This window comes from Danio rerio, chromosome 7 (assembly GCF_049306965.1).
Source record: "Danio rerio strain Tuebingen ecotype United States chromosome 7, GRCz12tu, whole genome shotgun sequence".
NCBI classification, from domain to species: domain Eukaryota; kingdom Metazoa; phylum Chordata; class Actinopteri; order Cypriniformes; family Danionidae; genus Danio; species Danio rerio.
In genome coordinates this window covers 11,966,962-11,994,333 of record NC_133182.1, presented here as the reverse complement: position 1 = coordinate 11,994,333, position 27,372 = coordinate 11,966,962, and the positions used below count along the sequence as shown (strand labels likewise).

At 37.3% G+C, this 27,372-nt stretch overlaps 1 protein-coding gene and 1 long non-coding RNA gene across 2 annotated transcripts in view; one reads left to right on the top strand and one right to left on the bottom strand.

The window, feature by feature from the left end:
- cemip (cell migration inducing hyaluronidase 1) overlaps positions 1-27,372 on the bottom strand; it is a 1,140,081-nt gene that overhangs the window by 108,065 nt on the left and 1,004,644 nt on the right. The gene's annotated exons all lie outside the window — the stretch shown is intronic.
- LOC141375312 (uncharacterized) lies at positions 15,880-21,774 on the top strand. The gene is made up of 2 exons (XR_012383160.1): positions 15,880-17,699; positions 17,945-21,774. It is a non-coding gene; the product is annotated as an uncharacterized lncRNA (long non-coding RNA).

Below are 27,372 nucleotides of genomic sequence, written 5' to 3'. Positions count from 1 at the left end.
CACATAAACTAACGAAGCATCATAAATTGTGACCAGTGCATAAGTTAAAGTTGAAATTGATCTAATACCCCCTTTCCCTAAACCCAACGACAGTGTTTTCAAAACAATGCAGAAAAAGTAAAGCCCTCGCAGCAGCCTGATTTTTACCACGTTTTCAGATTTTACCTCATTCTCACTCTGTTATTTACTTGTTTGTTTTATTTTTTGCCTTTTGTTTTACCTATTTTCTGGAATCGTTCTTTGCCAGACTTGAACCCTGTCGTCTCGATCAACTCATCTTTGCGTCTGCCGACGTACGTAGCAAGCTAAATGGTAACAGGATAAGATAATGTTAAAATTAACTTTAACTATGACTTACAACGCATGCTGTACAAGTATGGTTTATTCTTAGTTCCTATTAGCAAATACATGAACTAATGGGACCTTATCGTAAAGTGTGAGCAAAATGTCTCATGTTATGATCTTCCGCGTGTGTGTGTGTGTGTTTTAGTCCTGTGCTTAGCCTGTTGTTTAACCATTGGTTTGCAGCTCTAGTGTGAAAGCTAATGAGTTCACAGTCAGAGTGGTCTTGATCAATTATTAATGTCGCTACGAGTTTCAGTGTCATAACTCCACTCAGCTTCAGCATCCGTTCCCACCGAGCACATCTGCTGCATACTCACCTTTCCTCTATTCCTAACACTCTGCTCACTCCAGTCCTTATCCTCATGGTAAAAAAAAAAAAAGTTGAGTCAACTTAAAATCAAGGCAACAAGGTAACTTGCTTCACAGCTTGTGTGTGTGTTGAGTTGACATAATTTAAATCAAATGTAAAATATTATCAGTAAATGAGCAGTTTTCCGTTTATTGTGAGTTATCTTTAGTGAGCTTATTTATGCTTTTAAGTGAAGTTTATTCATAAACAAATTTCGAGAGGATCACGTGCTTATGATTGTTCGCAGCTGTTCCAACTTTAGCTAATGACTAATTATCCAATCAGACGATCCTTAACTCACTATAAATAACCAGACTTTTCTCATCTCAATATCTTCGTCTTGAAGAAACCCCCCCACCCAACCCTACTTTCCCTCCTTTCAAACGGGCGTCACGGTGGCCAGCGATTAGCGCTGTTGCCTCACAGCAAGAATGCCCCTGGTTTAATTCCTTTCCAAACCAGACAGCGTTTCTGTGCGGAGTTTGCTCATTCTCCCTGTTGTCGCGTGGGTTTTCCCCGGGTCCTCCGGTTTCCTCCCACAGTTCAAGAACAAGCACTCTAAATAATTAATCAAAATACATTAGCTAACCTCTGAGTACACCTTTCAGTATACATATCCGACACTTAGCTATAACAAGCGAGAAGGGGAGTCATCGAGATCTACCTGAGCTCAAACTCCCCTCTCGCCTTGCAACAGGAGGGAGTCGAGGGCTCGAGGATCTTATGAGCTCAGGGCTCTCTCCCGGGACAGCACGCCAAACTAGCTTTACTATCAATCATCAGCTAAGTGTGAACTCTTGAAATTGCATTTACGGGACCTAATTTTTCCTCCAGCAACTCTTAACCATGAAAAAAAAGTTGTAAAAAGTGACTTTCATTGAGATTTTGAATAGTTTAAAGTGAAATATTGGCCAACCTAAATAAATAATATTTGTATTTTCAAAATGGAAAAGAGGTAGTCACGAATATTTTCATTTGTTAAAACCACGAATAAATGAGCCTGATCAAAAGAGATCTCGAGAAGATGAAACTGTGCGAATGGATCAGGATAGCCGGGAGACAGAAGCAAAGCAATCTCAAGTCAGCCAGAAAGCATGACAGAAGAGGTAAGCGTGGGCTCTTCTTGAAGATTAGTCTGAGTGAGTCATTTAATTATTTGTTTTTCACTTGGCACATAACAGTGAAGTGAAGCCTCTGGTGGATTCGCATGAAGCCAACAAAAGAGAGGCTTACATGTGTGTGCTTTGTACAATGCATAAAAAACGCAAACAAACCAAAAGTTTCAGGGGAAAAGGAACTAGAGTGATGCCAAGCAAAGAATTAAACAAAACCAAAAGCCACCTAAACTAGAACACAAGATCCCCCTCTAAACTTACTAATGAAAATCAAAATGTGAAAAAGAAACCGAAATCTTTAGCGTTTGCAACGCCAATAACATGAACTCCCTGAAATAATAAACAAAAATACAAAATGCGGCGCTCACCCACTTACCTAGTGTTTCAGAACTGTATATACACCTACGGGCAAAATGTATGTCGTGCGACTTAGTATCCTATTCCCTTTTTTCCCAAAAAGGAATGATAAACTCTTTAACCATACTGACTTAATTTAATTTGGTGTAGTTATTCAGAGACACGGAACAAAGCATACAGCATAAGCGAGCGAACACAAACCAACACACACACACAGCACTCTGTAAAACAAGGTGTCTGCGGAACGAAGCCCGATTGGTCCACGAGGAAATGCTCTAATGAGGAGTGACAGGCTTGGGATCCAATCATGGTAGAGAGAAAACAGCGGAACAAAAGGTGAGAGGGTGAGACAAAAAGCTAATGACAGACAAGGAGATGGAGACGGAGAGCGATAGCAAAGGGAGACAAGCAAAAACAGAGAGGGAGAAAGCACAAAAATACACACTCCCACGAACTGTGACAGAAAGGTACCACCCCATAAACAGATGTACCTTTAATTCTGAGTGTGGTGAATTTACGTGAGAAGAGGACACGCAAATGGCACACACAAGAGAAGTTTGAGATCATCAAGTGTATACATTGGCCTGTGTTGGATTCGCGAAAAATATTAATTGAAAATAGACATAGCTTTTAGTACATATTTTGCGCAATCGTAAGCTGCATCCCAAATGGCACACTATACACTATGCACTCATGCACTTACACTCAATTCAATTAGTTTCCCAGATGATGTTTTGACGGTTGCAAAATTAGTGAAATAAATGACAAAGTACCAAATAATACCTGCATGTGTTACCGCATTCTCCATCGGGAGGCATTATAATCACTCTAATAGGAGAATTTCGCTTAAAGTTATCCAACATGTGTGCCCGATAGCTCCGCCTCTTCCGCTACATGAGCAAAACTGCGGTCATTAAGTGTGTAAAGTGTCCGTCATTCCACACTTCATTTTACCGGTTGAATGAGTGCATCATCCAGGTATTTAAAGTGCACTTATTATTTTTAGAGTACTACTTACACTTTTTTTACTACAAAAAAAAATAAATAAATAAAATTGGAGTAGAATAGTGGATAAGTATGCAATTTCCAACGTACCTGTAGACCTGGGTACATATCCACACTGAGCCTGGGTTGATTAAAACATCTTATTTTTATTTTTAATCTTATTTTTAAACACTTTGTAATTTTCAAAAGTGTAAAACCAGTCGTCTTCAGCTGTGACTCAAGTGAAGTGAAGTGCTAACTCAAGTGACTGAAGTGCTAACACTCCATGAGCCGCCATTGCTTAAAAAAAAAATTCCATTGAGACATTAGCCCCTTTCACACAGAGATACCGGTAAATTTCTGGAAAATTTCCAGAACGACTTTACCGGTATATTCAAAAAAGCGCTGTTCACACAGGCGAGGACGTTACGGACATTTTCCGGAAAAGAGCATTCACACATCCATTCCAAAATACCGGTAAATTCTGACATCATTCACCACAAATGAGCTTTAAACGGCTGCGCTTGTATTTGTAAACATTTGACTACATTACAAACTCTGTGGATGATCAATATTGTGAACAACTTTCGCAGGATCACTTTCGCATGTCGAGATGTTCATAATATGTGCGTGTGCAGGCGCTCACAGGCTGTTTCACAGGCACACGCAAAGCTTGAAGGTAAACAAACAACGGCTTATCATAAGCATCTCATCGATGATTATTTACACAGTTGGCATTAAGAAGAACATATAAACGTGATCTGACTAACTTCTAGCAGCTAAATGTGTCTGGAAAAATATTCAAAGGCTTTTATTCTCACAAACCGTGCGGACGTAAATGCGTCTGACTGTTGTGATTGGCTAAAGCAGACGTCTCACGTCGCCACGTTCTAGACGTGCACGCGCTTATTACGGCAATCTTCCTTCTGCATTCACACAGCGCAGCATTCCGGCAAATTGCCGGTAATGTTACAACTTCTCTTTCCGGAAAATAGCCAGAACGAATTTACCGGTATTTTCAAAAAGGACCGGTTCACACATACAACCGTTCCGGAAAAAGGTCTGTATGTGTGAAAGGGGCTATTAGAGCTGTCACAACTCTCTCACTGATGAGGGTTTCACTCACAGCAAACTAACGGTAAAAGGGTAGTGGCAAAGAATATTGTTACTGAAACGCTCAAAATGACGTCCTCAGAGAAGCACTGACACTCCAAACACAGAAGCAAATGCTCAGACTTTGATTAAAGATTAGCAAAACTAATTTTAACTCGTCCACTTAAAAAAAACAACAACAACGTTAGGTAGCAAAATAAACTTTAACATCACTTTCTTCACATCTCACTTCCTTTAGTTTAATTTCCTCCTGTCATCCTCTCATTTAACTAACTTGTTTAACTTACGCGACATTTTCCTTTCCTGTCTTGCTAACATGTATACCTTGTTTTCCTTACTTTTCTGTCTTAATGTTATGCCTCACTTCCTTTCCTTTATTCCTAGCACATCCCATTTCCTTCCCAGTACTGTCTTCCTCCTGTGCATTTCTTCCTTACCTGTTCTGTCTTCATTTCATGCCTCGCCTCCTTTCTTTACTGCTTCCATTTTTCTTTCCCTTTGTTTCCTCCCCTCCTATCAGACTTTGCTTCTTTTGCTTTCCTGTATTAAACTCAGTGTCCAAAGACTTGCTTTTCCTCTCATTGAACTTTTCTTTCCTCCTTCTGTCTCATTTCATTTTCTTATATCCTCTTCTCTCCATTTCTTGCCATATATCACTTTATTTACTTTGCAGTCTTCCTCTCATTTCCCATTTTTCTATCATCTTTCCTTTCCTTATATCTCACTCCCTCTTCTATGGTTCTCTCATTATTTTTCTTTTCCATATATCTTTCATCACTCCCGTCTGTCCTCTAATGTTTTACTTCATTTCTTTAGTGTCTTCTCATGTTCTACTATCTTTAATTTCATCCCCTAGTTTCTTCATTCATTCATTTTCCTTCACCTAAGTCCCTAATTTATCACAGCGGAATGAACCGCCAACTATTCCAGCATTTGTTTTACGCAGTGGATGCCCTTCCAGTGACAACCTAGTACTGGGAAACACCTATACATTCTCAAATTCACACACACCACTCTACGGTCAATTCTGTTTCTCCAGTTTACAGAGCAAATGTCTTTGGACTGTGGGGGAAACCGGAGTCAAACTCCCATAATGCAATTCAGAACTGTAAATAAGGAGAAAACACATGTGAATCACAGAATACGAAAACTGTTCATTAACAGATCTTTTTTTAGTGCACAAAAATGCTGCTTTAATGTTTTTAAAAAACTAAAAACGTTTTACACGTATGCAGGTACGTATGTAGCCTTCTGATTAAACAATAATGAAAAACTGCGGACTGATGAAGGCAAACCTAGACATTCACAGCGTTTGTTATGAACATGTTGTTCCTTCATGCTTTATTCAACTTGATAAACTTATTTTAACTTTATTTTATATTATTTATTTAATATTTATTTATTTTTATTATTTATTGTATTTGTAATTTATTTTGTTTAAATTAGATTTTATTTTTAATTTTTTTTCTATTTTTAAATTTTTATTTATTTGTATTATTTATTTTATTTTCATTTAAATAAATAAAATTAATAATATTATATAAATATTATTTATTTAATTTAAACTTTATTTTCTTATTTTTCTTATCTTATTTATTTCTATTAATATTTCTTATTTAAATAAATAAATAAATAAATAAATAAATCACTTATTTTATTTATTTTTATTTATTTTATTTTAATTAATTTATTTTATTTTCATTCAAATAATGTTATTATTTTTTATTTAAATTTTATTTATTTATTTATATTATTATTCTATTTGTATTTATTTTTCATTTTTATTATATTTTTATTAAAAATATTATTATTATTATTATTAATATTATCATATATCATATTTTATTCATTTATTATTATATTATTATTCTTTCCTTTTTATTTAATTTTTGTTAATTTATTTTATAATTTATTTTTTATTTTATAAAAAAATTATTTTGTTTATTTTTTATTAATTATGTTATTTTTATTTAAATAAATAAATACCATTATTATTATTATTTTTTATTTAAACTTTATTTAATTTAACTTTTATTTAATTTTAATTTTATTTATTTTTATTGATTATTTTATTTTATTTATTAATTAAAATAAATAACAATAATATATTATTTATTTTTATTTATTTGTATATAATTTCATTTTTTATTATTATTTGTGTTTATTTTAGAGGTTTAGTAAAGGTGGCTCATTTTTTACCTGAAAGAAAAACGCCATTTGCAGAATTTTTACAACAACACAAAGGGTTACACAACTCATGCATTTCTCCTAAATTGATATTCACTTCTATATTCCTCACTTTTGTCTCTTACATGTTTCACTTCTTTTCCTTTCATGTCTTCCTCAAACCTCACTTTTCTTCCAACCTCACACACATCCCTTCCATATCTCTACCTGTTCTTCTTCCTGTCCTCCTGTGACGCCTCACTTCCTCTATTTTATTCCTCTCACATCTCACTTCCTCTCCATTCCACCATCGTCTCCCCTTCCCCCAATTATCATATTTCAGCACACACACACACACACACACACACTCAGCGTCCAATAAAGCGATTGATCCAGATGATGTGTGGGTTGAGTGATATGCTTCTCTGGTGTGAAACAGAAGAGAGGGAGAGCGTGTGTGTGTGTGTGTAGTGTGCAATTAGAGGGGGCTTTTTCAGCGTGTTTCTGCCCTTTCAGAGAATATGATATCACTCACCGAGAATTTCCTGCTGCCTGTATTTTTGGACACAATGTACCCAGGAGATCATGGCAGACTGCAGGCAACACAGGATTCTGACTTCCTTTTGAGAAGAACATTGTAATGCCACATCAACACGTCTGGCCGCATGCACAACACACACAGACGCTTCCACTAACAGACTGACGGCTGGGATGCAGAGCTGTGCGTTCAGGGAGATATGAGAGATGTCTTTTTGAGATTTGAGATTTGAGATTTGTTCTGTAGGCAATTGGAAAAACATGTTGCTTAAGGAGACTAATAATATTGACCTTAGGATGGTTGCAACATACACTCATTCTGAAAACGTAGGCCTGTATACATTCTGGAGATGGCAAATTATGTAGCCAGATGAACGTATGGGTGCCTTTCATCTTTAAAATGAACGCTACAGGTTGAGGTCGGTATTATGCCGTTCCTGTTTCACACTTACCAGATTATCAATTACCTCCATGTGGACGGTCTTTCCGCTGTTACCAGTTTGTCCAGTGGCTTGGCAAGTACGTTGGAGGTTGTAGCGAGTGGTGATTTGAGTTACTGTTACCGTTCTATCAGCTGGAACCAGTCTGGCCATTCTCCTCTGGCATCAACAAGCCGTTTGCGCCACAGAACTGCCGCTCATTGGATATTTTCTCTTTTCCAGAACATTCTCTGTAAATCCTAGAGATGGTTGTGCGTGAAAATCCCAGTAGATCAGCAAAGTAATAGAAAATAATACATTCACTGGACACTTTATTAGGTACACCTGTCCAACTGCTCATTAACGTAAATTTCTAATCAGCCAATCACATGGCAGCAACTCAATGCATTTAGGTATGTAGACATGGTCATGACGATCTGCTGCAGTTCAAACCGAGCGTCAGAATGAGGAAAAACGGGGATTTAAGTGACTTCGAATGTGACATAATTGTTGGTGCCAGATGGGCTGGTCTGAGTAATTCATAAACTGCTGATCTGCTAGAGTTTACACACACAACCATCTCTAGGGTTGAATGTTCTGGAAAAGAGAAAATATCCAGTAAGCGGCAGTTCTGTGGCAGTTCAAATGCCTTGTTGATGCCAGAGGAGAATGGCCAGACTGGTTCCAGCTGATAGAAATGCAACAGTAAACAAATAACCACTCGTTACAATCGAGGTATGCAGAAGAGCATCTCTGAACACACAACATGTCCAACCTTGAGGCGGATGGGCTACAGCAGGAGAAGACCACACCGAGTGGCTCTCCTGTCAGCTAAGAACAAGAAACTGAGGCTACAATTGGTACAGGCTCACCTAAACTGGACAATAGAAGATTGAAAACACGTTGCCTGGTCTGATGAGTCACGATTTATGCTGCGACATTCAGATGGTAGGATTAATATCATGAAAGCATGGATCCATCCTGCCTTGTATCAACGGTTCAGGCTGCTGCTGGTGGGGACATTTTCTTGGCACACTTTGGGCCCATTACTACCAATTGAGCATCATGTCAACACCACAGGCTACCTGAGTATTGTTGCTTACAATGTCCATCCCTTAATATGACCACAGTGGACCCATCTTCTGATGGCTACTTCCAGCAGGATAACACGTCATGTCATAAAGCGCGAATCATCTCAGACTGCTTTCTTGAACATGACAATGAGTTCACTGTACACAAATGACCTCCACAGTCACCAGATCTCAATACAATAAAGCACCTTTGGGATGTGGTGGAACGGGAGATTTGCATCATGGATGTGCAGCTGACAAATCTGCAGAGACTGCATGATGCTCTCATGTCCATATGGAGCAAAATCTCTGAGGAATATTTCCCGTACCTTATTGAATCTATGCCACGAAGGATTAGGCAGCTCTGAAGGCAAAAAAGGGTCCAACCTGGTACTAGTAAGGTGTACCTAATAAAGTGGCCGGTGAGTTCATAATTCATTCTTATTCTTTTTGGCTCAGTCCCTTTATTAATCAGGGGTCGCCACAGTGGAATGAACCACCATCTTATCCAGCATTTGCTTTTACGCAGTGGATGCCCTTCCAGCTGCAACCCATTTCTGGGAAACACCCATACACACTCATTCACACACAAACACAACAGGCATTTTAGCTTACCCAATGGACTGTGGAGGAAACCCACGCGAACATAGGGAGAACATGCAAACTCTACACAGAATTGCCAACTGACCCAGCCGAGGCTCGAATCAGTGACCTTCTTGCTGTGAGTTTCATACTTTCATGTACCAGCTAAAAAAACAAAAGCAAAATACAGCAATATTTGCAATTGTGTTCAATAGTTCTCTACCATTTCAATCTATTTATTTTAATTATCTGCTTTAGACTGTACCGTTTATTCCTCCTGTGAATTCAGAGATCCGTTTCCCCCCTCTCTCTGTCTCTCTCTTAATGTCTCTCTTTGACCTCCCATTATGCGAGTGCATTGAATATGGAAATATGAAGTCCACCCACTCATGTTTCTGGCTCTGGCACATGTCTGTGAGCTCTCAGCTGGGCTTTATGGAAATGCAGCCGGACTTCACAGCAGTACAAGCAGGTGCCACTGGAAACAAAGAACAAACATTCAGGGTTTTTTTCTCTCTACACCGTGCATTTGCTCTCTCTCTCTCTCTCTTTCTCTCTCTCACAGACATTTGCCATTTCTAGACTATGTACAGTGCATGAAAAATAAACATTTCGTAACTATCAAAATCATTTACTAGCTACATACTGATCGAACAGATACTGATCTGTTTTTCAATACCTGGCAAAAGTCTTGTCGTCTATCCAAGTTTTAGGAACAACAAATAATAACTGGACTTCTAGTTGATCGTTTGGTTTCAGAAGTGTTTTAAAGGAAAAGCAAAGGCCTCTAGATTATGCTTATTTTACCAAAATAAAATATGATCATGTCTTGATTTTTAATGATTTAATTAGGACAGTAAGGTTTGACTTTGCTTAGACAAAAGTCTTGTCTCTTAACAAAAATAATGTACAGTATAGAATGTAAAGTCATGCTGCAGTGAAAAAAATGTTTTTAATATTGTGTATGACTCACAGGAGCTTTGAGCACTGCATGCATACATCTCTGCAATGACTCAAATCACTTATTATTAAGTTTTCAGGAATGGCAAAGAAAGAGTTCTTGCAGGACTCCCAGAGTTCATCAAGATTCTTTGGATTCATCTTCAATGCCTCCTACATCTTACCCCAGACATGCTCAATAATGTTCATTTCTGGTGACTGGCCTTGCCAAACCTGGAGCAGCTTGACCTTTTTTGCTTTCAGGAACTTTGATTTGGAAGCTGAAATAGGAGAAGGAGCGCTATCCTGATGAAGAATTTGCCCTCTGCTGTGGTTTGTAATGTAATGGGCAGCACAAATGTCTTGATACCTCAGGCTGTTGATGTTGCCATCCACTCTGCAGATCTCTCACACTCCCTTTTCCTTCACTAAACTCAACTGATTTCTGTGAGAATCTTGGGTCCATGCGGGGTCTTTTGCAGTATTTGTGATGATTGGGATGCAGTTCAACAGATCAATCATTGGAAAAAAACAATGATTTAAATTTTTTTTTTCCAATGTTATAAACATACTTATAAATATTATCATGGAAAAAAAAGCATTTCATTTTTATTTGGCTGATACCAATTATTTGCCTATAAATATTTTAACACTTTACACAAAAAAAACAAGATCACATTACTAATATAGCAACTGTTCAAAAACAGTTAAAAGAAAATAATTTTTTTAAAAGTCTTAATTTGTTAAAAAAAAGAAAAGAAAAAAAGGTTTTTATATAATATATGAAATTATTTGTAAAATATATTTAGTCTTTTAAATTACATAATTTACACACTTTTATTGTGAAATGAATGCCAGTTCACACATTTTTAAAATGCTTAGTTTATGCTAGTAAAGTGAAATTGAGCTTAAAAATCCTTTATGTTAATATTTATTTACAGTTTTTGAGGGTTTTTATACTTATACAGTTCAGGTTTCATGCCATTTTATTAATTATTATATTTTAATTATTTAAAGAAGCCAAAACTTCAACAAACATGATTACAGTTAAAATGTGTTGCTTTTAAGATTTGAGCTGCGTCACTGGTCTGACTTGGTTTACTGGACTGGACTGGTTAACTGGACTGAGATTTTGAGAATTATGAGGTTTTTATGCTCACAAACATTTTAGGTTTCATGTAATTGAAATTTTTCTTTTAATTAATTAAAAAAGACAAAACTTTTATAAACATTATTACATCTAAAATGTGTTGCTTTTAAGAACTGAGCTGCTTAACTGGTCTGAGCTGGTTTACTGGACTGAGTTTTTGAGAATTATGAGCTATTGTGCTCGTATACAGTTCAGGTTTCATGTCATTTTAATTATTATTATTATTAATTATTTAAAAAAGGGAAAACTGCAATAAAATGATTATATTTAAAATTAGTTTCACATCCACTCTTTAAAACTTTCACATTCAGTCATCAATCCAAAGTTTCTGATTTAAAATATACAGTAAGTGCTTTTAGTTTAAGATCACCTAATGACCTTTTTTTAATATAAAATAACAAGTCTTCAGGTCCAAACTGCAGAATGTAAACACATTTGACAGATTTTTGACATAATTTAATAAAATTCTATAATAGTTTGCACAACCATTTCTACCTTAAAAAAGTGAATATAATGAAGTAGCAATGACATGTTATGTTATATCATATAGTAAAGAAGTCAAAGCGCTCTACAGCTCAACTGGTATAGGCTATCCTTCAAGTGTGCACTGCTGCACCGATCCAAGTTCAATTCCATAAATACTCATGTATTAATAAACAGCCCAATCTGCCGAATGGGAAACTGATCCAGGATCAGCGTGTCCAGACATGATGAAGAGGGCAGGTGTCTGCATAACTAAACACTCCTATATTCATTTACATAGCAGAGACTCTGGCCAGAGAAAAACAACAGACAGCACACACAGAGAATGGCTGATCCTGCTGCTGGACAACACACGGCTGCAGATGAGGATGATTTACTGCTCTGAGCTGCTTCAATCGACTAAGATGGTTTACTTGTCTGAGCTGCTTTTTTGAGCTGTTTTGAGCTGCTCTACTGCTCTGAGCTGGATTACTGGACTGACCAGGTTTACTAGTCTGAATTGCTTCATTTGTTTATGATGTTTTGAGCTACTTTACTGGTCTGAGCTCGTTTATTGGTTTGAGCTACTTTATTGAACTGGGCTGGCTTACTAGACTGAGTTTGATGCTCTAAGCCTGTTAGCTTGTCTGAGCTAATTAATTGGTTTGATCGGATCTACTGTTCTGAGTTGGTTTACAGGTCTGAGCTGCTTTACCGGTCGGAGCTGGTTTACTAGTCTGAGCTGCTTTACTGGTCTGAGACAGTTTACTGAACTGAGCCAGTTTACTAGTCTGATATGCTTTACTGGTCTGAGTTGGTTTACTGGATTGAGCTGGTTTACTTGTCTGAGATATTTAATTGGTTTGAGCTGTTTTGATCTAGCTTACAGGACTGAGCTGCTTTACTGGTATGATCTGATCTACGGTTTTAAGTTGGTTTACTGGTCTGATCTGCTGTTCTGAGTTGGTTTACTGGTCTGAGCTGCTATATCGGTCTGAGCTGTCTTACTGGCCTAAGCTGTTTTACTGGTCTGAGTTGGTTTGCAAGACTGAGCTGGTTTATTGGATTGAGCTGGTTTACTTGTCTGAGCTATTTAATTGGTTTAAGCTGTTTTGAGCTAGGTTACTGGACTGGGCTGCTTTACTGGTTTGATCTGATCTACTGTTCCGAGTTGGTTTACTGATCTGAGCTAGTTTACCGGTCTGAGCTGGTTTACTGCTCTGAGATGGTTTACTGCACTGAACTGGTTCACTGGATTGAGCTGGTTTACTTGTCTGAACTATTTAATTGGTTTAAGCTGTTTTGAGATAGCCCACTGGACTGGGCTGCTTCACTGGTTTGCTCTGATCTGCTGATCTGAGTTGCTTTACCGGTCTGAGCTGCTTTATAGGACTGAGCTGGTTTACTTGTCTGAGCTGGTTTACTAGTCCGAGCTGCTTTACTAGTCTGAGCTGGTTTACTGCTCTGAGATGCTTTACTGAACTGAACCAGTTTACTGGTATGAGATGCTTTACTGGACTGAGCTGGTTTACTTGTCTGAGCTGGTTTACTAGTCTGAGCTGGTTTACTAGTCTGAGCTGGTTTACTGCTCTGAGATGCTTTACTGGACTGAGCCAGTTTACTGGTATGAGATGCTTAACTGGTTTAAGTGGGTTTTTTGGTCTGAGTTGGTTTACTGGATTGAGCTGGTTTACTTGTCTAAGCTACATCATTGGTTTGAGCTGTTTGAAGCTAGCTTATTTAACTGGGCTGCTTTCCTGATCTGATCTGATTTACTGTTCTGAGCTGCTTTATTGGACATAGCTGGTTTACTGGCTGATCTGCTTTACTGGACTGAGCTCCTGTACTGGTCTGAACTCGTTTACTGGACTGAGCTGCTTTAACCTGGTTTACTGGTCTGAGTTGGCTTACTGCTCTGAGATGGTCTATTGGACTGAGCTAGTGTACTTGTTTGAGCTGTTTGCTTAACTGGTCTGAGCTGCTCTACTGGTCTGAGCTGATTTACAGGACTAAACTGGTTTACTTGTCTAAGCTACTTTATTGGTCTGAGGTGGTTTAAATATATTTATATTGTATAGAAGTACAAATTAAATTTAATTATAATTCCATATAATTATCATGTTATCATCAATATAAATAAAGAAATAATTAATATACAGTTGAAGTAAGAATTATTAGCCCCCCTGTTTATTTTTTTTCCCAGTTTCTGTTTAACGGAGACAAGATTTTTTTCAACACATTTTTAATCATAATAATTTTAATAACTCATTTCTTATAACTGATTTATTTTATGTTTGCTATGATGACAGTAAATAATATTTGACTAGATATTTTTTAAGACACTTCCATACAGCCTAAAGTGACATTTAAAGGCTTAACTAGGCAGGTTAGCGCAAATAAGCAAGTTATTGTATAACGATGGTTTGTTCTGTAGACTATCAAAAAAAAAATTTCCGGTTAAAGGGGCTAATAATTTTGACTAAAATAGTGTTTAAAAAAAATAAAAAAAACTGATTTTATTGAAAAATTGCAAACTGAAAAAATTTATCAGACATGCTGTGAAAAAATTCTTGCTCTGTTAAACACCATTTGAAAAAAAAAAAAAAAAAAAAAAAAAAAAAAAAAAAAAATATATATATATATATATATATATATATATATATATATATATATATATATATATATATATATATATATATATATATATGTGTGTATTGTTATTATTATTTTATTATATAATATTTTTTATACATATATAAAATTAAATCTGTATATACAGACTTAGAGTAGTATCTATACAGGATTCTGTAATGTGTTATTGAAAAATACCTCTTACAAACTTCTTTGTAAAACTTCCAAAAACATGAATTGAAAAATGCTTTCATTTTCATTTAGCTTCTCAGATAAAGTCATCGTGATGTAGGAATGTTCTGATATTTATATAGAAAAGCAAAACAAAATTACAGAGTATGAAAACTCATTTATTGCAGTGTAAGACTGCTGCAAACAGGCAATTAATTTTACAAATTGATATTTTAGTGATGTCTAACTAGGAATCTCATACCCTGGGATGTGGTAATTCTACATTGTCAGCTCTCCTGCCTGTTATGACTAGACTAGAAGTGTTTCAGCACAACTGTGAAAATCAATGAGTGTGACAGACTAGAACAAGCCAATGCAGATACTGACAGATGAGAAAACAGGTACTTCTAAACTCAACATGAGTCACGCGTCCCATCAGATCTGATCTCTGACCGGCTTAAAAAAAACACAACTATTCGTTTTGCTGTTCCATCTCTCTAAAATACTGTTTGTTAAACTATCTATGAAATTACAAGTCAAAACCTTTTCTAAAGTGTATTGAGCAATTTTCCTATATCCCCCACACTTTTGCAGAGCGAATATTGTTAAACATGTAAATACACAGCAGTTGACAACTCAGATATCAGTGGCATCAGTGGAAATCAGTGGCATTGATTCACTGTTGAAATTCTATCAGAATCATCATTTTAGCTTGAATATTCAGCATTGAATTAAATTATGAATCAGCGTTGATAATTCAATCACTTCTTATTGCTGTACATACTTACACTGAATCACTGTTGGTTTCAGTATAAATACTCATTTAATTTTAGTTGAAAAATATGCTGATTTTGTGACCATTTTGATCTATTTATCATCATTGAAATAACATTATTCAAGGTGCAAAACTGGCTAAAAATCAACTCTCTAAATGATCTCAATGGTTTTTTGCAATGATTTTGTGGCATTTGACTTCACGTACGTCACTTAGGACAGGCGTTAGGGCTTCCCCTATGGAGACAGATAAGACTCAAAAGTAATTCACGCAAAAGACACGATTTACACATGCGTAGCCAAATTCACATCCATAAAACCAAATTCACGTGCGTAAAATATTTATTTATATTCACAAAAAAATTTCACGTGCTCAAAATAAAAATACATTTTCATAAAATACATTTCACAAATGCAAAACACCATTTGCAAATTTATAAGAGTGTCCAAAATGTTTTGAATGTTTAAAACTTGCGAGTTTATTCTGAATGAGAATGTGCAAATCCTCTTTCACGTACGACTCCCCCTGGATACGTGTGTGTGTATTTTTGAGACTTTCCTGCCAGAGGCAGGGTAGCTCGTACCTTTCAGCCAATCAGAGGAGAGCAGTAGTCAAGGACACCCACTCTGCGCTCTATTTGCGCAAACTGTTCCTCTCCAGCATGGCGGATGGAGAAAGCAGCAGTCGCACTTTTTTTCTTTTATTTATTTATTTGACCATAGCCTCTCTCTTTTTATCCATTATTTTGCCGCAGCTCCGCTCTTCTTATTTATTGTCTCGCAGCCCCATGAGTAAACTTTAGCCTGCAGGGTAATGATGAGGATTAAGTATTATTCCGGCCATGCAAGTCTAAACAGTGCCGTTGTGGTCCAGCGGTCAGCACGTTGGGTTGCCACACCATCGACCTGTGTTCGATCCTCACCTGAGTTACTATTTTATTTTATTTTTTTTTGGTTTTATGCACGTGAATTTGGCTACGCATGTGTAAATCGTGTCTTTTGCGTGAATTACTTTTGAGTCTTATCTGTCTCCATAGTCAATGGCAGGGAAGGCTTTACTCGTCAACTGATTGGGAAAGAGTTTTGACACATAATATCAGCCATACATATCAGCAATACATGTAAAGCACAAATAATGTTTTTCAATTCGGTCATGTCCAGCGAACATTCTCAGGGCTCGAAATTGCGACCATTCTGGTCGCATATGCGCCCAAAATTTTACCTATGCGTCTTTAAAATATATTTGGGAGCATTAGTGCGAGTGTGAAAAATTGTTGTGTGAGACCAGTTTTTACTGCAAAATGTTCACCACATGCGCGGATTTGGGAGACATTCACGCAGAATGCATCTCTGCAGTTGAAACGCGAAACGCAGCGCTCAGGAATGGTTTAAAACAGTTGTCATGTCAACTTGCTGCAGTAAACAATGCCAAGTCCGTAATGCTTGCCCCGCCTTCACGCTCTTCTTATTGGCCCACTGCTCTAGCTCTGAAATATCAGCTGTCAATCACTCAGTCAATGCCTTCTGGCTTGGGATGACAGAGAGATCTACAACTGCGAAAAATTGTAAAGCGCTGAAGATGAGAATGAAGATAACACTGACAGATTTTGTTTTAGAAACCATGGCATCTAAAGTTACAAATAATGACACATCTTACTAGTGATCATGTGCTGAATGTTAATCCACTATCTACACTTTTTGAAGTGTGGATAAAAGACTTCCATTGGCTTCAAGTCCACTGTGAAAAGTCTGTGGGATGGATTCCAGTAAGTATGGTTTTTATTCACCTTAAATGAACCGATTATCTTCAATGTAGTTAACACAGACTCATTCATAAATTAGTTGCTGCAAAAATGAGCACTGTGCTACATCCAAACTAACCCCACTCTATTTTTTTATAATCAATTTTTATTCTGTTCTTAAGTTAATTCATTAATTTAAAATTAAAATGTTGACCTTTTTTAATTCCTTGTTTTTATTGTTATGATTATTTTAATGATAGTTTTACATTCTTTATGTAAAGCACTTTGAATTGCCATTGTGTATAAAATGTGCAACAGTATAAATAAACTTGCCTTGCAGTGTCATGCATTGGATAAGATGACAGAGAAAATGGACATAAGATAATTTTTCAGTGCAGCTAAACGCCAAGTACAAAAACTTCACATATTAAGGCAATTTGGCTTTAAGAATGAGTGCTTATGAAAATACTAATGTCACATTATCAATCACAGGCAAAGGAGAAAGAAATGATTGAGGAACAGGCAGAGCAGGGTTAGTCAGATGTACAGTGTCAGGTAACGCTGTTGTGCTTTTATTGGAGGGATAATGACAATTCTTTTGGGGGTGAACAATTTTTTTTTTATGTTTTTGGAGTTGTGAACCTCACAGGCTCACTGATTTACATTATAATCTGTCAATTTAAAAAGTGTAATGTAAACAAGTGAGTAATGTAATGTAAACACCTTTTCATGCATTTATTCTGCTTCAGTAGTCAGTCTGTTGACTGTAAACAACACAACAAACAATACAATAGTTAAAAAAATGCTTTGTCATTGAACCTGAGAAAAACTTTGAAAATAACTATAATGACATAGTCACCATGCTATAATAATAATGATAGAACCATTTTTAACTGTGGGAACATTTCTTTATAAGTACAATTTGACTGTTTTATTTGTGTCCCCTTCAAAAAATTGCTAATAAGAAATTATATATTTATTGTCCCCCCCCTACTGTTAAATCAGATTTACACCCATGGCGGAATCGGCAAAGACTAGGGGGTCTGTTCAATGTTGGTTTCAGTGTAAAAAGTGATCTGCTGTAGTTAAAAAAATGCTGATTTTGTAATTAATTTGATATTTTTACCATCGCTGAAATTACATCATTTCAGGGTGCAAAATTGGCTAAAAATCAACTTCAACATTAATTAGAGGTTTTTGCGATAAAAATGACCAATTTTGTGGTGGTAATTCTCAGAAATCTGCTCAGCTTTCCACCACAGTCCAAACACATGAGCTATAGGTGAATTATATAAACTCAATCGTAAATTATATAAACTAAATTGTCTATAGTGTATGTGTGTGAATGAGTGTGTATGGGTGTTTCCCAGTACTGGAAGGGCATCCGCTGTGTAAAACACAGATGGAACTAGATAAGTTGTAATATTGAGAATTTTCTGATATCTCAAACACTTTTGGAGACTGAAAATCAATAAACATGAGAATGTGCAGCAATTCACAAATCATTAGAATAAAACACCATTATAACACAACATAACTTATTTATTTATTTTTGACTTAAAGTGTAAGATTATGCACATAAATTAAAAGGTATTTCATTTGAAACCCTTTTAGGGTGATATCCATGTTTGTGAGCATCCATAAGCTATGAATTCAAATGAGTTTCATTAATTCCAGTCAATTTTAGGTACTACCTAGCAATTCTCAGATTCTATATTATTATGCGCTTCCAACAATTAGTTTCATAGTTACATTCCATACATTCATAGTTTTGCTGCCCAGTTTAAACAGCTTACTCTGCATCTATTTATTCGTGTATCTGTCTAAAATACTGTTTGTTAAATTATCTATGAAATTACAAGTCAAGTGCATTGAGCTTTTTCCCTATATCTCACACACTTTTGGAGACCAAATATTGATAAACATGTAAATGCACAGCGACTGACAATCCATTAGCATGAGACACTGATCTTTTGTTTACGCACATAAAATAAACATTTAATTTGTAAACCTCTTAGGATAAAATCGATGTAGCTTTATTAAAACTAAAAGCTTTTTTTTGTTTTACTGAATGTGGATTGTTTTTGAGCATCTGTAACTTATATGTATACTTATACAGGGTTGAATTAATTCCAGTCAGCTCTAGTTAATATCTGGTAATTCGATATTATGTTCTTATAAATATCACACAATTACAGTTTCATACAGTTGAATTGTACACATTTATAGTTTTGTGAGTCACACGTCTCATCAGATCTGATTTCTGACCAGCTTACTGTTTATTTTGGGTGTGCATCTGTTTAAAATAATGTTTGTTCAATTTTCTATGAGATTATAATAGAGTTACAAATTTTTTTAAAAGTATATTAAGCTTTTTCCTTATATCTCACACACTTTTGGAGGCTGGATATTGATAAACATGAGAATGTGCAGTAATTCACAAATCATCAGCATAAAACACTCATCATTTTATTTTTTTTTTGCCTTAAAATATAAGATTATGCAGATGAGTTGAAAACCTTTTAGGGTAACCTTAATATTTTTGAGCATCCGCAAGCTATGAATTCAAATGAGTTTAATTATTTCCTATCAACTTTAGGTAAAACCTAGCAATTCTCAGGTTTTATATTATGTGAAGTTTATTTATAAACTAATTTCGAAAGGATCACGTGCTTATGACTGCTTATGTCTGGACCCACATTATCCAGTTTATGATTCACCAATCAGACAATTCCTAAGCCACTATAAATACACTAAGTCAGTGTTTCTCAACTGGTGTCGCGGGAACATTTTTAGTGGGTCGCGGAGTGTGTGGCCAAAAAAACAAAAAAATTTTTATTTATTTATTTTTTTTTTTACTTATTTTGCTTATACCAGACTTTTATTTTGAAATTCGTGTGGGACAACCCTACCATTTGACATGTGCAATTTCATTTAATTATAGCAAAAAATATGTCGAAGCGCAAGTACGTCCCCGAATATGTAAAGTATGGATTTACATGTATTGACGACAAAAAAGACTTAAAGCCTCAGTGTCATATGTGGTGAGGAGCTCTCATAAGAAAGCATGAAAACTTCTAAATTAAAACGACATTTAGAAACCAGACAACATGTTTTTTTAACAATTCAGTTTAGTTCATGGTAACTGAACATTTCCTTACCCTAACCACTGTTTACAGTATTTGTCGTTTTTACTTTGTAATATTTCTATAATTTGATCCAGTTTTTAAATGACAGCAATAAAATATTGTTTATTTGTAAGTCTTGGTGATTTTCTCATGATTTATCTGTCACTACTTGTGTATGTTAACAAATAAATACAAATTATTTATAATTCTTAAAATTGTATTATTGTTCCTAAAAATTTGGGTCGCAACTTGATGACCATGTATAAATGTGGGTCCCATGGCCAAACCAGTTGAGAACCCCTGCACTAAGTTATACACATATCACAGTCTTCTTTGTTTCGAAGAATCCTCCGTTCTACTTCTACTCCCCCCGATTTGGGAAACGCCTAATCAACAAACTATGTTTGTAATGACGGAACTTACGACCTTAGTTGGCTAACGATGGTTTTTGAAACGCACCCCAGCTTAAAAGTCAGAAAAGTTTATTCAGATCTTGCGTGTGGACAAAAATGGAAATAGCAGTATTTCTATTGCTGTTCAATAGGATTCGAACATCAAAACACCAACATGACCTCAGCTGCCCATCTGGCTGATGCCCATTTCTCTCTCTCTCACTCTCACAAACACACACACACACTGACTGGCATGATGAAGCAGCTGGTGGCAGGAATGCACATGATGACTTGGCACATTCCCAGTGACTTTAATGGGCTAAAATTATCAGCTTATTGTTGAGCTCTGCATTCAGCGGTCAGCAACACCCGGGTCATATCAGATGTGTGCTGTGTATCACAGAGATCAAGTGAGATCACTTTTAAAAACATGCCTGTTGTGATCACAATCCTTTTTCAGAGTTTGGTAACTTTGAAACACGCTATACAGATAAATACAGTCAGTCATTCATTTTTCTTAGGCTTAGTCCCTTTATTAATCCGGGGTCGCTACAGCGGAATGAACCGCTAACTTATCTAGCATATGTTTTTTTTGCAGCGGATGCCCTTCCAGCTGCAACCCATCACTGGGAAACACCCATACACTCTCGTTCATACACATACTCTGCGAACAATTTAGCTTATTCAATTCACCAATAGCGCAGGTCTTTGGAGTGTGGGGGAAACCAGAGCACCTGGAGGAAACCCACACCAACACTAGGAGAACATGCAAACTCCACACAGAAATGCTAACTGACCCAGCCGAGACACGAACCAGCGACTCTCTTGTTGTGAGGCGACAGTGCTACCCGCTGCGCCACCGCGCCACCCTCAGATAAATAACAAACTTTGAGAATGAGAATACACGTTTTGAAAGCATGTAGCTTCTAATTGTGAATTATGTTTTGGCGCACACTAGCTTGACATTATGGGGACTTTGGTCCCACTTTATATTAAGTGGCCTTAACTAATATGTACTTACACAGGAATTAATAGTTTGTTACAATGTACTTATTGTGTAAATACATGTATTTACTATGTACTTATGCTTGATTAAATGCATGTATGTAATTACATCTGTATTTAACTTTTGTAATTACATTTGTAAATACACTGTTGACTATCCCTTACACCTTAACCCACCCTTAAACCTACCCATGCCACCAAACCTGTCCATAACCCAACCTCTATCCCAACTCAAAAGCACCACAAGTGTTCTCAAATACATTTTAAACACAGTAAGTACATTGTATTTATTTTTTCATGTAAGTACATAGTAGTTAAGGACACTTAATATAAAGTGGGACCGGGACTTTTAATAAATAGTAGTGTTCGGCAATACTGAATCGCGAATAATTGCACCAACCTTTTTCTTCTGGAGAAAGTTTTATCTGTTTTATTTCGACTAGAATAAAAGCAGGTTACATTTTTTAAAAGTACATTAAAAGGTCAATATTATTAGCCCCTTAAGCAATATTTTATTTTCGATTGTCTACAGAACAAATACAGGGGAATATACGGCGGGCCTATAATTCTGACTTCAACTGTATATTATGTAAAAAACTTTCATTTTGGATGCGATTAATGTCAATTAAAGTAATTAACATGTCATGTTTTTTTTTCCTGGGAATAATATTTCTACAGCAGCTGTTAACATATAATTGAACCAGATTTTGGTAAAAACCCAAACAATACAAACATAAAAATAAAACAAAACAAACAAAAAAAATCTAAAAATGACTTATGTGTAATAATAATGAAATGACACAAGGGCCCCACGGCAAAATTTATCTTTTAATAGCGGGTGATAATCGCACCAAAATGTATTAAAAGGTAAGTGAATTAAAACAGCGCAAACTTTTCTGTAACCGTAGTAGTGCTGTGCGTAATTCTTTTAACCCTTTAGGGCAGTGGTCATCAAACTTGTTCCTGGAGGGCCGGTGTCCTGCAGATTTTAGCTCCAACCCTAATTAAACACACCTGAACAAGCTAATCAAGGTCTAACTAGGTATACTTGAAGCATCCAGGCAGGTGTGTTGAGGCAAGTTGGAGCTAAACCCTGCAGGGACACCAGCCCTCCAGGACCGAGATTGGTGACCCCTGCTTTAGGGTAACGTGCTGACTGACTGACTGACTGACAGGTGCGTAATGCGTGAGGCCAGCAAACACGACGTATAGCCATTTCACTTTACTTCAGGACGCATAAATAGCGCTCTGTAGGTCTATTGGAGACATTCATAAATATTCCTCGCAAATCTAATAAATGTTGGAGACACTCTACATAAACGCACTAAATCGCACTTCAGCAGTGTTTATTTGAGAGCGCACAAGAAGATCTGCGCTTGAGCAGCGTATATTTGAGGGGCGTGCAAGAAGTTTTGTGCACGAGCAGAGGAAATCAGCACACAAGCAAAGAGATTGGCATGCTCGTAGGTTATTACATAAGTTCAATCTCGACTTCTAATACTGCGCTCACGACATTTGTCATTGAAATAACGCCACAGGTAGTTGGTAGATCTGTGTAAAAAAGGCCTGCCGCCACAGCTGGAAAAAATCCTAGAGGAAACACTAATCTGAAATGTATTTAATACTTTATATAAAAGTATTTTTGGTGATGGCAGCTTACAAAAGCCTCTCATGAGGAGAATGAGGGTCATGCATTGCTCAGGTGTGACTTTTTACTTTAACAGATTGTAAAAATCTTGATGGCTCTGTGTGTCTCGTCTATTAAATCTGATCTATAATTTGTACTTTCTTTTGGATTCAGGTCAGGTGATTGGCTGGGCCATTCTACATCTTGATTTTCTTTCTCTGAAAGCATTTGAGAGTTTCCTTGGCTGTGTTTTGGATCATTTATATACATATATTAGTACATATACAACACTCAGATTGATATTTTGTATTAGTTCACTAGGTTCAGGAGAATGTGCTGTTTTCTGTATGTTTTGTTTTTAGTTAGAGCAGTTTAGTTAAGACGTTTGATACGTTGAAGATGTTTCTTTTCATGCTTTTCTTTTCATATTTAGTTTAGTTTGGTGAAAACAGTTATTGAGTTTTGTTATATTTATTTCTTTGATTTAAGCACATTCAACTACTTCCTCTCCCCCCAGGTAATTCATCATTTAATCATTTTAAATATTTTTCTTTTACTGTATAATATATTTTCACTGGTTTCATTGGATGTATGGGCAATAAATAATTAAATAATCCCTTTTTCCTCTCCCCTCCATTTTTGTGACTGTCAAATACCCTGTTTGATAAAGCTGTGAGCTGAGCGCCGTAGGGGCTGAGTGCCATTTACTTTGACACTGATTTTCTCTTGTTTTTTCGTTTAGTTAAGGAGTAAGGGTAGTGTTTGTAATTTGTTTTCTTCATTTATTTTTGATTCAGTAGGTAAGTTATCTTCGGGGTGGAGTTAGTAAATGTTTTGTTTATTATTTTGGCCTTGCTCAGCCCTGAAGCTTTTTGTTTGCGCTCATTTATTTGTTTATTGTAAATACAAACCTTTTTCCACCTTCTCACAATAAAAGAACCTTAGAGGTCATTTAAAATCAAACCTGCTAACTGTTTATTTATTTTCTCTATAATTTTTATGTTCGACTTCAGCCCTAGACATTTTTAAGGTCATAACACAGTGATATTTGGTTTTCAGTTTATTTATTTCTCCATCCGCTTGTCACACACATTAAACTATTGTATGTTATGTCATCTACTCCTAGTTTAATATTAACATCTAAAAGGACATAACACTTGCTAAATGTCCATTCTGGCTTGATTTTCATCCTTCTGCTAATGTAAACGTTTGACTGAAGCAGTTAATATTCATTCACAATGAGGAAGGGCAGAGGATTGCTGAAGAACTACTGAAAGACTTTAGCTGCTGTCTGGGCTTTCACTGCCTTTCTACACCTCCCTTTCTTCATGTGTTCAATACTTTTTCCCTGCGTCATTTCATTTTACTACATATAACTTCATTTGTAAACTAATACGTTTTGTTTTCAATGCATATATGGATTTCTTTGGTTGTTACCAACAACCGGTGACAATTTCAAGTCAACGGCACCTATAGGAATATGTTTTCTGAGATGTCTTTGTGTTCAATACTTATACCCACCACTGTAAACGAATTTAATAAACAGTTTTCAGGTCAACTTTAAAAAACATATACTGTATATTTTTTCATGCACTTTTCGAGAAGAGACACAATGTATCCTCACACGTTGGAGCAACTCTGGAAGGCACAGAATGTGTATACGTGCATACAAGAAAAAATAACACCCACCTCCAGTCTAAACTCCATCAAAAGACGAGCACAGACATGCTTACAGTAACAGCCTGACTCGGCAGACAACAGAAACTGACCTCTGATCAGTCCAGCGGCTCTTTCCCTCTCGCTCAAGTACTTGAAAGCAGCACTGAAAAGCAGAGAAGAGATGTTCAGGTCATTTTCTTGATGACTTCAGGCCTCACTCCCACATACAGGCAAAATATCTCAAGGTAAAGACGCCAGAACAGAGACTGACCTCAACCCCTCTGTGTATGTGTGTGTGTGTGTGTGTTTGAGGACTCACATATTGCCTGGTTTTATCGAGACACACTCCATTGAGGAATGCAGCGGCGTCTCTAAAGCACATCAGTCACTTCCTGCTAAGCCGTTTAAGAGTGTCACCTGAGTCTGGATGGCTGCGCGCGCGAGTTCACCTCCATCACTTTGATCTGCGCTAATGCTGATGCCTCCTCAGGCCTTTAATGCACAAGAAATACTGCGGGTTATTAAATGTTTTATGAACAGACGGGTCACACACTCCTGCAGCCTCATATGAACTTCGTTAGCAGAGTTTATTCACAGGAACACGCGCAGGAGCTGGACATTAAAGGGCACTAATGAAATAACACACACACATGGACATGGACATACACAGACAGACATGAACACACAAACGGGCACGGGCACTGATATACACATGGACACCGAGACACACACATGGAAATACACAGACATGGACACACACACGGACATACACATATGAATGCACACACACACACAGACATACAAAGACAGACCTGGACACACACAGACATGGACACAGACACACACGGACATGGACAGACAGACACACACATACACACACAAACAAACACACACACACACACACACACACACGCACACACACACGCACACGGGCATGGGCACAGACACACACAAACACTCATGGAAACACACAGACATGGACACACACGCACACATAGAAATCAAGACACACACACACACGGACATACACACAGAGAAGAACACAGAGATGAACACACACACAGACATACACACACAGACAGACGTGGATGAACAAACAGACATAGACACACACATACACACGGACATACATGGACATACACAGACAGACATGAACACACACACGGACATACACACAGACATGGACACACACACACACGGACATGGACAGACAGACACACACACACACACACACACACACGGACGGACACACACACACAGGCATGGGCACAGACACACACACACTCATGGAAACACACAGACATGGACACGCACACATAGAAATCAACACACACACACACACACACACACGGACATACACACAGTGAAGAACACAGACATGAACACACACACGGACATACACACAGTGAAGAACACAGACATGAACACACACACGGACATACACACAGACATGGACACACACACACACGGACATGGACAGACAGACACACACACACACACACACACACACACACGGACGGACACACACACACGGGCATGGGCACAGACACACACACACTCATGGAAACACACAGACATGGACACGCACACATAGAAATCAACACACACACACACACACGGACATACACACAGTGAAGAACACAGAGATGAACACACACACAGACATACACACACAGACAGACGTGGACGAACAAACAGACATAGACACACACACACACACACACACACACATACACACAAACATACATAGACAGACATGAACACACACACACACACACACACACACACACAGGCACAGACACGGACGCACACAGACATACATACATACACACGCACACACATACATGGACATACACACAGACATGAACACACACACACGGGCACAGACACGGACACACACGGACATATACAGAGACAAGAACACATACACAGGCACAGAAATATACACACACACACACACACACACACACACACACAGCGCACGGACATACACAGACAGACATGAACAAACATACACGGACATACACACAGACATGAACACACACACGGGCACAGACATGGACACATACACACACACGGACATACACACACGGGCATGTGCACAGACACACACTCATGGAAATACACAGACATAGACACACACACACACACACACACACACACACACACACACACACACACACACACACACACACACACACACACACACACACACACACAGACACACAGACATACACAGAAAGTCATGGACACGCACACGAACATACAGACATGGGCACATACCCACACACGGACATACACACACGGGCATGTGCACAGACACACACTCATGGAAATACACAGACATAGACACACACACACACACACAGACATGGACACACACAGGCACAGACACGGAAACACACAGACATACACAGACAGACACAAACACACACATGGACATACAGACACGGACACACGCAAAGACATGGACACACACACAAGCACATTGACACACACACACTCAGACATGGACATACATGGACATATATTTATATATATGTTCTTGAAACTGATTGGCTGACAGCCGTGTGATATTCTGCAAATAACATCACTTGTCCAGCCTCTTCACCCTTTACCCCTGTGTATTACTCCGCCCACATACAGCAACAAGCA